General features: G+C 39.8%; 1 protein-coding gene across 1 annotated transcript in view; it reads left to right on the top strand.

The window, feature by feature from the left end:
• LOC147728473 (uncharacterized) overlaps nucleotides 1-16,101 on the top strand; it is a 508,290-nt gene that overhangs the window by 55,249 nt on the left and 436,940 nt on the right. The window lies entirely within an intron of this gene.

The raw sequence follows: 16,101 nt of genomic DNA, 5'->3' as shown, positions 1-16,101 counted from the left end.
GCTCCTCTATACCACTTATATGCCAGGGAGTAAAATGTATAAACATAAACATGAAAGCATTAGAGCAATCAATTTAGGGCATCAGCATCTTGACAAAGAACGATAACTGGGAAGCATATTGTATCTGCACTTTAACAAGGGGTTTATGTAACATACAAGGAAAGAACAGTAATTTCGTTGAGCTAAAGAACTGAAGGTCAAATTTACAGAAATGTGAGTTAAAAGAGCGATTAAAACAAAAGAATAAAGACAACACACTTTAAAACCTGTGATAACGTGAAAGAAGACATTTGAATTAAAATGCACCTCTGGATAATAGCACTTTAAAAACTAACTCTTGTATATTCAATAATGGGATCGCATAAAGCCCTGAGAAAAATTGTCATGTACAGAGTAGCTAGTTTTTCAAATTGGGGCAATATAAGAACTGTATTAATGAATTTTTCATACTTATTTTTAAAATGGAAGTACAAGTTTGTTTTAAAAGATTTGTCAGAAACATGAGTTTATAATCAAATTTTATGAAATGTAATTAATGAATGAATGTGTAACAGCTTTTATTGAATAAAAACATAAATAAATAAAATACTGAAAAAATACAGTACTTACTCCTCCATGTCTGACACAATTTCCACCAATAAACCGTGATGAAGGTGCCAAATAAAGCTGAATATGAAAACACAATATCTAGAAAGGAAATGCATCATGATAAACTGTGAAGATCTGTGGCATGAAAAGAGAAGATAAATGGTAAAAAAATGTGAACATAAGAACCCTTTCGGGAACCCCACAGCTTGTCAGTAGGGCAGGAATCGCAGGCAGAGACAATGTCCCTCCTCATTAGTGGGACATTTCTAATGACTACACATATGGGTAAAAATTATTTTTTTCTGAATCTTTTCTTGTGAATTCCATGCTATGCTCCAGTGCTGGAAAAACCAGGGCCGGAGTGGGCAACCAAACCATCCCTGGCAAACATACTCAAACCAGCTCTGCGCCCTCTATCTCTCTTTTCATCAATTCATTTTCTATCCCCTCTCTCCTGTCTCTCTTCTCCAGCTCGGATTTCTTTCTCTCCACCTCTCTCCTTCCCTCTCTCTCTTGAAGTCTCCTTTTGCCTGCTGCAGTTAACCTCAGTGGAAGTGATAGAGCACCAGCAGTGGCCCTGGGAATTACAAATCGGACTCCCATGGCTCCATCCAACTGGAGAAATATCCTATGGACTAAAAGACAAGTCTGACCCTTCTGGAGAACTCTAAATTGGAAATATTTTCCATAGCTAGACAAGCAGGGTGTCAATACGTTGATGAGAACTGTATTCCCACCAAGTGCACAATAATATTCTAGTTTCCCACTCATGATCAACTTTGCATCAACCTAAAGGCAAACCAACTTGCTTTTAAAGTTCACATTTTTCTTTTAAATTTGAGTGCTGCTCATTCCACTCATGCACTGTTCAATTTGTGTCTTTAAATGCCCAGGTTGTAGCCTTCCCTGTGGGCTGTTTTAAGATGCTGCATTTTCATATGTGAGATTTTCATCTTGTAGCCTTGACTGAAATTCTGCTTTCTATGCTCTGTGCTGGCTCCCGATAAAACAGAGGATTCATAATAAAGTTCTATGCTTTATTGAGTGAACTTTATACCCTACTGCTCCTAGGTTCCTGCCTGGTCTGATATCTCCCAGTGCTCCTCCAAGAGTTCTCAGACCTGACACTTAGTTTCTATTTAAGATTCCTTGCTTCAGGGAAAGCCCTTTGTGGACCAGATCCTTAAGGGTCCTTGGATGTAAAATGGGAAGGCCCTGACCCCCCAGCTTTGTCAGACTTGTGACTGGCTGTATGAAGTACAAGAATATCATGAAAGTAAATATATATTGTTAAATCTTCTTTTAACTCCGTAGTAGTGTACTATGAATAATATATATAGAGTCTAAAATAACAGCTCTAAATGAAGACACCGGCACAATTAAAAAACTTAGAAGCGATATGGAAAAAAACCTAGACAACCACGAAGAGGATGTACAAAACCGCAAACAACGCAAATTTTGTAGAGACCAAGATGACTACAAATATGGCACCATTCTAACCTTTGCGAGAAAATACGACATTTACAAACAACAATGGGCAACGGGAACATTGACACCCGGCGAACAAACAAGCGGTTCCGAATCTGACTTCAGCGAAGGCGAACAAAGACGCCCTGGTCTACGTAAAATGTCTTTTTTAGACGAAATTCAGCTGCTCTACCATGTGCAGCAAACACTACAAAGCAGCAGCAGAGGCAGAGGACAATACCGAAATCGATCCAGAGGGAGAAGAACACAAGCTCCAGGAAACGCAAGCGCAAAACAAGACGCGGCAAACGCGGATGGAAGCAGATACAACCTCAGAGCCCGCACGATCAAGAGGAAGTAGAACAACAATCAAAAGACACCCCCAACCTAGTAATAAATCTCTCGAAATACAATCCAACAGTAACAGAAACTAAATTACTAAACAAGGGGCTTTCCTTTTGTCCTGAAACTCATCATGACCCAACGGAAACCAAAATAGACCTGTATAAATATACAAGAAAGCTGAAACTGAAAAAATTCTTCGCTAAAAGAACATATAACAAAACCAATGTGCCGGAAGACAACATTCCGAGTGAGACAAATCTAGAATATCGAACGTCGGAAGTTCCACAACTAAGAGTGGCCTATGCACTGGCTAATGAAATAGAACAAATTGAAATCACAGACACCCAAGTACTAGATGAAATGAACATCCAATCCAACAAAAGACAACCAACGGATTTCAAACCCAAATCAAAATTTTGTCCGATCCTGTATCCCGGCAATAAGATTGATACTTTCTATGAACTAGTTACAAATGAGATTGAAGAAATGCCCAAGAATTTTAACAAAAGAAAAGAAAATCTAACCATTGGCGAACGCCAAGCAATCTCAAGCCTAAAAAACAACGTCCAAATAGAAATAAAACCTGCGGACAAAGGCGGGAACATAGTGATCATGGATAAAGAACATTATGTAGAGGAAGCAATGCGACAGTTGAATAACATCAAAAACTATATAGTACTAAAGAAAAACCCAACCGAAGATATGAAACATGAACTACAAATGAAGTTGAATGGCTGGTTCTCAAATGGTCTCATCACAGACACAGAAAGAAAATTCTTAATGGTTGAGAATCCAATCCTCCCAACCATCTACTTTTTGCCAAAAGTACACAAGACCCTTAACAAGCCCCCTGGGAGGCCCATAATATCCAGTTGCGGGGGTTTGTATGAGAACGTATCCAGCTATGTGGATTACTTTATAGCCCCACTGGTACCAACCCTCAGCTCCTACATAAAAGACACGGGCGATTTTCTTCGCACCTTAATGGAAACTGAATGGCAACCAGACTACCAGCTAGTGACCATCGACGTGGTGTCACTGTACACGTCAATAGACCATGACATCGGCTTAACAGCGATAAAATACTTCCTGGACCAACAACCTATAACCCGGAGGGAACATTCAAAGATGATCATGGAAATGATCACGCTGTGTCTACATAACAACATCTTTCTCTTCAACAAAACCATCTACAAACAATGCTGTGGCACAGCTATGGGAGTTTCTTTTTCTCCAAGCTACGCGAATCTCACCATGGGTTGGTGGGAGAAGAGCGTGGCTTGGGGAGAGGAAAATGACCACCACATGGCCAAGGTAGCCCTTTGGCTACGCTTTATAGACGATTTGTTCCTCCTGTGGAAAGGCACTGAAAATGAATTTCTTGTATTCTTCAATATCCTCAATCAGAATTCAGTGGGACTGAAGTTCACATACACCATCAATCCCAAAGAAATCGTATTTCTAGATACAAAAGTGTATATAGCTGATGGCAAAATCCAAACAACTGTTCATAGAAAAGAGACAGCGACAAACAGTATTCTGCATGGGTTGAGCTTCCACCCACAGAAATTGATAAAAAGCATTCCGTATGGAGAGCTCCTACGGATGAGAAGAAACTGTTCCGAGGATAAAGAGATGGAATTGAAGTTCAAAGAAACAAGAGAACGTTTCAAACAGAGAGGATACAAACAAGCAGATCTGTATGAATGCGAAACAAGGGCAAGACGTAAATCAAGAGCAGATACCCTGATCAGCAAGAAAAACCCCACTGCCACACAAGAAGTTGAAGACAAAACATCAGACCAACCCAGGATGATAATGACTTTCAGTAAAGAAAGTTATAAAATTCAAAAAGCGATGAAGAAGTACTGGCATGTACTACGCAAAGACCCAGATATTGGAACAACGATAGGAGACCATCCTCTTGTCTCCTACAGAAGGGCACGTAACCTAGCGGATGAACTAACTCAGAGTCATTTTGAATTCAAGAAAACAGCATCCTGGCTTGATATTAGAAAACAAGGATTTAACAAATGCGCTATCTGCAAAGCGTGCAAAATAGGACGCAATATGAAAAGTCTAAAAGATGCGGCTGGAAAAAACTTCACAATCAAAAGTAACATCAATTGCGAATCGTCCTTTGTGGTGTACATGATCCAATGTTACTGTGGCAAATCCTACATCGGCAGCACCACGTGTTCTATAACAACACGGATACTCCAACATATTCGAGCCATCCAGAATCATGACAACTCGTATGCCATTGCGAAACATCTTGCCAACCATGAGAACAAAACGTGGCAGGATGTGAGATACTTTGGACTCGCTATGATATCCCAACATGAAAGAGGTGGCAACCGGATTCAAAGATTAAGAAGGCTTGAATCAAAACTAATCATGAGGTTTAAAACCAAACAGCCCGCTGGCCTCAATGGCGATGAGGAACTTTATGTACACCTATGAGAAGAACTGCACAAACTGAACTTGCACCCAGCATAACATCAGCATCCTAGAACCCTCTTTTGACAACGAAAGACTCTCATATATTACTCCTATAATGTACCAAATGAGACTCTTATTGCTCATCACTGTCATTGTAACTGAGTTGTATATTACTACCTTTTTCGACAAGTTAATATTGCCAGTTAATTTAAGTTAACACAAAAATGTCACGGGTGGCTGAAAGCATTGGGGACGTAGGGCACTCAGCCCTTTATTGTCTAATGGAGTTAATCTCCATATCAGTTACGCATTATAATCAACTCCCAGGTAAATAGAGAGTTGGTTACACACGCGCGTGTGCTCACGTGCGTCACAAAGCGCCATTGTCCTAGTTAACTGGGGACACGCTTTTAAATGCAGTAACCTCAAACCGCGCCCTGATGCTGCATAAACCCACGACATTTATATAAAAGGGATGGCAATAACACTAGTGATAACTACATGTCCCAGCATGCCTCAAAAAAACGGGGCGTGCTCAACAGGCCCAATTGTATAGAAATAATGAAGGGACCACACACACAAGCTACCGTGAACACGAACTACGGTTCGAAACGCGTAGGTGTTTGTCACGTTTTGAAAATAAAGAAACTGCAACTAAATCAAGGCGAGTGCGGCGAGTTATTGGTACTTTATGCAAATTGGGACACTGCCCTGGTCCCGTCGCTGGCACCGGCTGAGAAGTGCTCCCGCTGCGACAGGACAACTCGTATGCGATATATATATATATATATATATATATATGTATATATATATATATGTATGTATGTATGTATCTATATATATATATATATATATATATATATATATATATATATATATATATATATATATATATATATATATATATATTTTTTTTTTCACTCCCCAAATGCCGGTAAACAAGTTAGGCTGTCGAAGGGCGGTCCCGCCAGGCCACCGGCAGGCATGAAATATGTCTCCAAAGTCTTTCTCCGTAAATCTGGAAAAAATGCAGGACACCCAGAGCTTTAGTGAAGGTATTTTATTCCAAGCAGACGGAAAAGACCTTTTCCGTCTGCTTGGAATAAAATACCTTCACTAAAGCTCTGGGTGTCCTGCATTTTTTCCAGAATTACGGAGAAAGACTTTGGAGACATATATATATATATATATATATATATATATATATATATATATATAAATATATATATATATATATATATATATATATATATATATATATACATATATGCAGCAAAGTCCAATTTTTTAATTGGTAATGAAAACGCACTCACTCGTGTTTCATTTCAGAGTTTCCAGCGACTTTATTTACCAAGTTTTTAGCCAAAGCCCAACGCGTTTCACCTTATCCAAAGGCTTGACATTCAGCCTTCTTTTATTTTTAGTGCACAGTGATATCCTGTTTTACATACTAGTGCATTCTGGTTAATGTAGTTTGTTATCACAGTTTAACCATTCATAAACAAAATTACAAGTGCTCAATGTGCAAGCAAACAAATTAAAAATTATTAGTGCAATATTGCGGATATTTGTTATGGAACTGTTAATTTCTCAGTCTCTCAGGTGATGATTTTGTGTTTCAATACAGTCTCTCTAGTGAGTGTTTGTATTCAAGTTTTTTCTCATTGTTCGTGTCACCATTATTTTTCTTTGTTGGGATCTCAAACACATGTAAGATGTAAGCATCCAGTAAAAGATGGTGAATTATTTTTACTCTCTAGTGAGTTTAAGTTGTTGTTCTTCAGTGAAGTTGCATCCCATCTCCTTTTTTTTTCTTTTCACAAATGGACATATAATTCTTCATTCTGGTTTAGCCCTCTAGAGTCTAAGGTCCTGAAGGAGATGATGTGTTTTGATTCCTTTTGTCTGAGGGTCTTTATTCGGTTGCCTCCTCTTTCAGACACTGGTACTTGTTCAATGGCACAATATCGCAAAGTCTCCCAATTGTTATCATGATGTTTCTCCATGTGTTTGGCGATGGCGTTTGTTCGATCTTTATGGGTAGTGGCTCATGCATGTTCCAAAATCTTATTTTTCACATCGAATATGGTGCTGCCAATATATCTTTTATGACAAGGGCATTCAACCATATAGATCACGAATGTACTTTTGCACGTGAGATATTGGCGTATCGTCCATTTTTTGCCTTTGTTGATCTCAATCTCCCTAGTTGGGGAGGCTATTTTGCAGACTTTGCAATGCTTGCATGGCCAAAACCCATCTCTCTGCAACCAAGTGGTGTTTGATGATTCTCTGAAGTGACTATTAACTAGCCGATGGCCTATGTTTTTGGCCCTTCGATAAGTTATACTTGGATGGTCACCAATGAACTTTGCCATTGTCTGATCTGATTTTAGGATTCCCCAATGTTTACGAATTATCTTTGTTAGTTGTTTGTTTTCTGCACTGTAAGTGGTGATTAGTCTGATTGTATTATCCTTTGTTTTGTCCTCTCTTTTTTTGTGCAGAATTTCTTTGCAGTCTGGATCCATTACTTTGTCAAGACATTTTTCAACAACATTGGTGGGATATTTTCTTGTGAGGAATCTGTCTGTGGCTTTCTTGCTGTGCTTTTGAAATTCTTGTTCATTAGAGCAGTTTCTTTTTAGTAAAAATAAACTCCCCATATGGGATGCTCCACTTGAGTTTTTCATTATGGAAACTTTCCCCATGTAGGGTTGCATTCGTCGCGGTTTCTTTTCTATGCAGTGTTGTCTCTGAAGAGTTTTTGTCGATGTAAATTTCCGTGTCAAGGAACACTACCCTTTCAGAGCTGATTTCAAAAGTAAATTTTAGTTTTGTCGAGCTGTTGTTCAATTTCTCAAAACATTGTTCAAATTCTGCTGTGGTGCAATTCCAAATAATTAATAAATCCTCTATGAACCTCAGCCATAGTATGATTTTTTGTTTCCATTCATAGTTTTCTGTGTTCCATGCCTGATTTTGTTTTAACCATCTTATTGTAAGGTTGCTAATTGGGGGAGAAAGAAAATCCCATTGCGCATCCTCGAATTTGTTTGTAAATCCGCTTGTTAAATAGGAAGATATTGTTGTTCAAGCACAATGAGATCATTTTGTTTAGCATTTTATTGTGTTCTCTGTATTGATGTTTCTTTTCCCCAGATAGTATTTGCAAGCATTGATGCCAATCTGGTGTTCAATGTTTGTATATAGCGAAATCACGTCCATGGTTATCAATTTGTAGGTTGGTTGCCAAACAACATTTTCAAGCTCTTTTAAGAGGTCAGTTGTATCTTTCAAGTAAGATGTGAGGTCTTTTACTAATGGAGCAAGGAATTGGTCAATATAATTTGATATTGGTTCTAACAATGAATTGTTTGCAGACACAATAGGCCTGCCTGGGGGTTTGTCCCGGCTCTTATGGACCTTTGGAAGACAGTAAAAGGTCGGTAAAGTTGGATGTTTGTGGTCCAAATATTTGTATTCATCATCATTTATCAAACCTTGTTGATACCATTCCATGAGATGATTTGTCATTCTTGTTTGTAAATCTTTTGTTGGATCTTTGCTTAATAGTTGGTAACAGTTTTTATTCATTAGTTGGCGCTCAGTCTCTGCTACATAATCTATTTTGTTTACAATGAATATGTTACCGCCTTTGTCTGCCGGTTTTATTTCTATTGTCTTATCATCTTCTAGATTTTTTAGGATTTCTCCTTCCTTATTAGTTAAATTGTTGTGTCCTTTCTTTGGTGTAATTTTGTATAGTTCCTCCACTATTAACTCGTGGAACATATCTATCTTGTTCCCTGGTGGTAGATTCGGATAGAATTTTGACTTTGGCTTCAAGCCACTTTCACTTGCTCCTTCCATTTGTAATGTTTCCTCCATTTTCATCAATGCTTTTTCTTCTTGGGACAGAGATGTTGTGCCCATTGGCAATAGTGCGGTTAGACGCGTTATATCTTCCCCATTGAGCATGCTCATTGATTTTTTGCTTGCATCCTTGCCCAGAGATGGTTTTTCGGCATATATTTTTGCTAGTTTTAGCTTTCTTGTGTACTTATATAAATCGATGCGTGTTTCTGCAATGTTCAAGTGGGATGTGGAACAAAAATTAAGGCCTTTTTTTGAAGTATTTCATTTTCTGTTAATGTCAAGGTTCTTGTTGAAAGATTTATTATATTCAGTTCTTGTGACCCTTGATCTTGATCAATACGGGTCAAACTTTGTTTGGATTGAAATGAGACGAGAGGCAGCTGTGGCCATAAAATGGATACTATGTAGCTGTTCAAGAAAGATGTGAAATGGAGAAATTAAATCTGTGAAGCTGCACACGCTCTGAAAACCGGCACAATCGAAGACAGCACACGACAAAGGAATCTCACCGGAGGGTTGGAAACCGCGCCGTGTCACTGATCCCGGTAAGAGCGTAACAAGCTGCAGTGTTAACTCTTAAGGCTTTGTTTGAATAAACGCTGCACGAAGTACAATAATTGCGACTATAAGCGCCCCAGGAATAATATTGTATTTACGATATTTGCTAGTCAAGCTATGCCTGAAAAATTGTGCCTAACTAAATGAATTTCCTTAAAGAATCAGTACAATCATCCAAGTCGTATTTACAAGTTGGAACTGGGCAATTCTTGAACTAAGGGACTCGAGTTAAAAAAACAGCGCCTTATTATAGATTGACAAATTAACCACAAAATAGTTTTTGGCCATGGAAGAAAGAGAGGCAAAACGGATAGCGGAAATCAATGATTTGTTCACAGTCACCGTCACATCACGATCAGAGAGGGGTCAAATTGTAACACCTGCAAATACAAACAAAGAAAAATTAAGATATTGGGAAAGACTCTCGAAAAAATAAATAAATACATGGTGGGAGTTATTAACCTTACAGAAGTATGTTGAAGTCAAAAGGATCCCAAGAGGCCTTCGCCTTACATTGATACCAAGCCACCAGGATACGAGTGGGGAAATACTCCAGGAATGGGGGAACACCTGTTAGAATCCTCCACAGGATTAATGATTATTCTCATCAAACACATTGATAAGGCTCTAAAGGAAATTAAAAAATGAATTAAAAAATGTGGAAGAAGAAATAATCAAACTAACCCTAACTGAGGAACAACAAAAACTCAAATCTGATATCTTAAAAAACTTGGAAAAACATGAGGCAAGAGTAAAACAATGCAAACAATTTAAATTCCAGAGGGATAAAGCAGATTTTGAAGAAGGACGAATCTTCACATTCGGAAAACAATATGAGATGAGAAAGAATAAAGTACAATAAAAAAAAACTCACGTTTTGAATCCATATCCAGTACGGATATAAGTGAAACGGAGGATAATCCCCAACAAACACCAGAACTGACAAAAAAATCACATTTTTTAATGGAAATGCGGTTGGCCTTGGAGCAACAAAACAAAGGAAACCAACCAAAGAGAGGCAGAGGCAGGGGACGTGGCAGAGGAGGAATAAGAAAACGAGATGAGGTCAGAGAGGCCAGGGTAGAACCAATGGAGGACACATGGTCGAGAGACAGATTGAGACAACCTCAGAAGTACCCTCACAATATCAAGAGTCACAAGAACTGAATATAATAAATCTTTCAACAAGAACCTTGACATTAACAGAAGAGAAAATATTTAAAAAAGGCCTCAATTTTTTTCCCACATCCCACTTGAACATTGCAGAAACACGCATCGATTTATATAAGTACACAAAAAAGCTAAAACTAGCAAAAATATATGCCGAAAAACCATCTCTGGGCAAAGATGCAAGCAAAAAATCAACGAGCATGCTCAATGTGGAAGATATAACGTTTCGGCACATGATGGCCTTGCTCACAGGTGGGAATCATTTTGCAAAGTGCTGAATAAACCGTCATTTCCAGTAGTGAGCCTCAAATTTTGTTTTGGTGTTAAAGGACGGGCTGCTTGGTGCCGGTTGTCATTGAGGCTACCCTGAAGGGTCGGGGGCTCCGGAAATGGATGGTTGCATATCCAGTTCTGTGAGTACCCCAAGCATGTTGATGCTTCTTGATCTGGAAAGCAGTTCTGCAAAAAACATTCAGTTGGTTTTGGTTGGCTGGCTGAATATATTTCAAAACGAAGTCTATAACCAACAAGTCCTCGCCCCAGCTTTTAAAAAAATAATAATAATTTGCCATGTATTAATTCTAAAGCAAAGTATACATTTATATCAAAGTTTAAAATACCCAACAATTGTAATCTATCAGTAGTACAGGCAAAATGACAAGTGCCTACTCAACCATTTTGGTGAATCATCAACATACTAAACATTTGCAGAATTCAACTTTACATTTGAAATACTGTAATCGTTTGTAAAACTTTACAAATAAGTAAAAAAAATAGAGATGCACAATGTTAGTGTTATTGCAAAACCAATTCACAAGAATAAAATCTTATTACTAAAAAAAGTATTCACAAAAATAAATGTTAGTCTTCTAATACAATCACTTGAACGAAAAATCAAACTGGGGAACAGCTTAGTTTCACTTTTTTAAAACCGAAATATAGCCAGGACAGACTTTTAGGTCTTACCTAAAGACAGCTTTTGATTGTATGTTGTTGAATATCTATTGTGTACAATACCAATACTGACAGTATACTTTGGGTCACCCCATGGCTTATCAATGGTTGGATTTCTTGTCAATTTCATATTCTTGATGCTTGGTCAATTGTCTCACCCCTTCTTGTGTTTGTTCCTCCCCTTCTTTACCATTCTTTTGATTGGATGACTTATATCCTGGAATTGTTTACATCCAAGGGACTAATATTTTAATGTACTTTCAGCACTACATCATGGGCGGCTCTAGGCTCATGGTGGCCCTGGGCAGGAAGCGTAGGTAGGGGGCCCCAGAAGAGGGCGTCTGGGCGGGGTGGAGCATGGAGGCCAGTGAAGTTGGGGGGAGTTGGGGGGTCAGGGTGTTTGAAAGTGGAACAGAGCCGGAGGCCGCCAAATCCCTGCCAGGGGCCACCATGCAAATATGTATCCATCCTCCGAGGAATATTATATTAAGGATATATATTGGCTTGGTGGCCCCTGGGGTTTGGTGGCCCTGTGCAGGTTCACAGCTTGCACATGCCTAAGGCCGCCCCTGACTACATGGGAGTTCCTGCATTTTATTGCTCTTGCCTCCTCTTCACTGTGAGCTACTTCCCCTACACTCTCTCCATGTTGCTCTCCAAACCCCCCAGATTGTGTCTTGCTTCCTCCACCCCTTGCTGTCCTGTTGAGCTATTTTTTAGTACAGCCCTCCTCCTGGTCTCTTTGGCAATAATGTTCACTTCCTAGCCACACACCCTGCTCCGTTTTGCTCCCCAACTGCTTACCATTTTCTAAAATAATTTTTGTTCCCTGCCAAGTACATCTATATGCACACACGCACATGCCCTCACACACACACCCACACCCACCCCCTTTTTGATGTCTCCATTTAGACAGAGAGAACCATAGGAAATGTAAGGCCCTCACCTACATCAAAATGTGGATTGTTGTATCACTAGGCGTTCCACACCCTGGATCTGGTTGAGTCCAAAGTGGGCTCTACCACTCTGTGTAGGAGCAAGCGTTTTTTTTTATATTGAAACATAAATTCTATTCTAAAATGAAGTAGCTAGAGTAAATAAACTGTTAGAACTATTTAGGGCTATCCAAAAATAACTTTACTACCGAAAGTCCTGATCGGGTTAAAAAACTAAAAGTGGATGACATCATAGGGTTATGACTCTCCCTGTTACCTTTTATTCATGTCAACTTCTCAAAGTCTCTGCCTTCTAACTATCAAGCGAAATTGTTACCTAACAGTGTCATGATGTGGGAGGTGACATGCAACCAGGAGTTGAATAGAAATATAACGGATCACCCCAACTATACCCTGTAAGAGACTATCTATTTAGGATGTCTACTCATTTTACAATTATGTTCTCCTTAGACCATTGCTCTGTAAAGGACAAAAAAGACAGAAGGAGACAGTTAAATAAAGCCAAACGTAATAAAATGTACTTAAAGCATGGTCCAAAGGTGGCAATCATGTTATGTTGTAGTTTTAATTGGAAATCACAGCTGGAACCATTCATGCATGGTAATGTCTGTTTGATAGAGGTATAATCATAGGATACCCCACATGGCCACACCAGATACTCAATCAAATTGACCCATCATGTGATTCGTGGACTGATTATCATGCTCATCTTGAACTCAATTAGGCCTTACCCAGATGTTGAGGAAGTTCTTGTTACCTGGGTACATGCTTGTTAGAACAACAATCTATACAGAGAGGAATACAGGCAGAAAAGGAACGGTGGTGAGAAGGACAGGGAGGCATTTTCTGTTATTACCACTCTCAATAGAGAAAACCCAAGTACCTTAAAGCAAAAAGTTGAATAAAGTAAATGAGAAGTAGAAGTGCATAAAGTAGCCGAGGACTGCGATTCCCAAACTTTATTGAACCACAACCCAATTTTTTTAGTATGACAGACTTTCGTGACCCACCTACCTTTATTGGGCATGAGATGGGGCAATTTTTGAATGTAACTAAAGCATTGTGTGATAGAGCATTCTCATTTATGGAGAGCCCATTTTCGTTTTGCTAATAAAACTATATAGCACACAATGATAATGCGTAGAAGTCGGGTTTCTGTGTTTACAGCACACTTCAGAATTACAATTATGTATTCTTCATTTTTGCTTTCCTAACTGCTGAAATCACAGTCGCAGTCGGTGAAGGGAGTACCTGCCGGGCGGTGATGTAGGGAGGGGGAGGGGCAGGGTGGAGGGTAGTAATCGATGGATAAATAAATCAAATTGTGTTGCATGCACTGCATCCAGGCCCGGACTGACCGTTGCGGGCACCGGGCAATCCCCCGGTGCGTCGCTAGGGTGGTGGCCGGTTTTGGGCCCCTGGGGGCCGTTTTTGTTACAGGGCTGTTTATGCAGCATAGCTGCAAAATCGGCCCTGTACAAAATCGGCCGAAAAACCGGCCCCGGCAAAGAGCTCGGTCGCACCCCCATCCTCCCCCAGGGGGCCGGCTGAGCAGTTTGCCGGGCCGGTTTTGGTTTCCAGTCCGGCCCTGACTGCATCCCCAAATTAGATGCAGTGCGCACAACAAAATGTATTTGATTTATTTATATGTTTACTTACCTGTAAACCTCCGTAATCCATAGATTACTACGCCCCTCCCCCTCCCCACATCACCGCCCGGCAGGTACTCTCACTAACGACCACGGCTGTAAATGCATAAAATTAATTTACAGGAATTTACATGTGTTTCCATAAACAAAATCCTACAGCCTTTCCTTTCACACTCGCTATACTCCAGCAAGATTGTCACACAATTCACTTTAAACACTCCTCTCTCTTTGCAGTCAGGAAAAGAAAAGTAGACACCAATCCCGAAGTTTAAAGAATAAGCTGCAATGTGTCAGAAGACATAGCCTGACATTTGACCTCTGACTTTGAAGCACAATCTAATGCGACAATATAAACAAAGTGTGCCTCATTTATAAGAAATTGACACATTGCTATGTTAAAGCAGCGATGCATCCGTTCTTTTCTGCCTGCTGAAGAAACCTTTCCGCCACCATGGATGCACCGTATTAACACAATGGTGCACCACGGCGCAGGTTTGTTTTGCACATTGCTGAAGTTGGTGTGAAAACCGACGGAAATCCAGCAATGCGTCTAAATACAGAGGCGATGCATCAGTTTTCAGTGTCCTATCATCTACTGTATGAGGACCAAAATAATAAAGCGTGAAAAGGTGGAAAACTCACTTTGCGCTCAATTACATAGGTCCTGTATGTCACGCATACAAGTGGTCAGAGTGTACTTATATGCGTAGCACTATGCCCACTTCTGTGCTTGACATAAGACAATAATGTTGCAAAATGTGACATTTACTGTCTTACCTAACTTATGTATGCGCTTACATGTTGGGGGACGTCATATCCATCATAGGAACTCAACAGCCAATGTGTCATTCCTATGCATGGGTTTGGCAGGCATAGGGATTGGGACACATTGGCAGCGCAACAGCAGGCTGCGTGATAAAAAAAAGTGTTAAATACCATGTGTCAGTTTCAAGGTAAGGTGTTTCCAATGGAACACCTACCTTGCATAGATTTAAATCTGAGGCATCGTAGGTGATTTTCACGCAGGTGAAAACTGGTGCAGCCTGTAAAAAAGGGACGCATCTGCATCCATGTAAAAACGGAGCAGATGCAGCGCCGCCGATGCGACAGAAAAAGTGACGCAATGACGGCAGAAGGCGAAGCAAGGGGCTTGTAAATAAGCCCCAGAATTTAAAGGCATTTCTATTTATTGCTCGAGCTTTCGCGACCCACCAAATATCGGTTCGAGACCCACTGTTTGGTAAACCCTGGCCTTGAGAAATCTGAGGGAGGCCCTGCATCCCATCAGAACCCAGCACTCCTACCAACAATATGCACCAAAGGGCTATCAGCACTGCAGAAATCCCTGCTAGAAAAGACAGTGTACAGAGTGATTATTCAAAGAGAGAAGGCCTCTCACTTTAATCCGAACTAAAGAGACAAAAACTGTGGAGAATTAGATGGTTAGAGCCAAGACAGCTATTTGAGACACGCTTGAGCATCCATTCAAAGCAAAGTGTCTACAAAGCATCATAAGCCGTAAGGAAAATGCAAATACACCAGCTAGTCCAGCCAAATTGTTTGAATATTCCTTTGTCCTCTCTGTCCTACACCAAGGAAGTCAGACACAGGTACTTGAAGCGAATCCACTCGACCAGTACACTTTCACAAAGTTTGTGTTTAAAAAGCAGGGCTCTGCATGGAGGAGTGTGTAAAGACCACGACACCAGGCGGTCCCAGAAAACATGAATTTGAATACTATCAAAAGAGGAATCCTCTGGTTAAAATCACACATGCTCCTGCTCACATACAAGAACATTCAGGTACAAAATTAATTCAGCATTAGACAATTCCCGAACCTAAGTCTGCATTGCTACATTGCATTGAAGACTGATTTCAAAAATGTCTCCTTAGGCACAGCAAATGTTTTTCAATAAAAGAAAAAGCTCTTATGTGATTGAGCAAACGACAGAAAGGGGCAGATATTTCCGGAGTCCTATTTTGGGAAATGTTTTAATTGCTAAATCTTGAAATAAAAACCTGTAAGCATCCTAATTGTTTGCTGAAATCGTAGCTTTTCAACGTTAAGAGAAATAATTCTGTGCTTTACTTCC

This window comes from Lissotriton vulgaris, chromosome 3_1 (genome assembly GCF_964263255.1).
Source record: "Lissotriton vulgaris chromosome 3_1, aLisVul1.2, whole genome shotgun sequence".
Taxonomy (NCBI): Eukaryota; Metazoa; Chordata; class Amphibia; order Caudata; family Salamandridae; genus Lissotriton; species Lissotriton vulgaris.
This window is presented reverse-complemented; position numbering and strand designations above follow the sequence as displayed.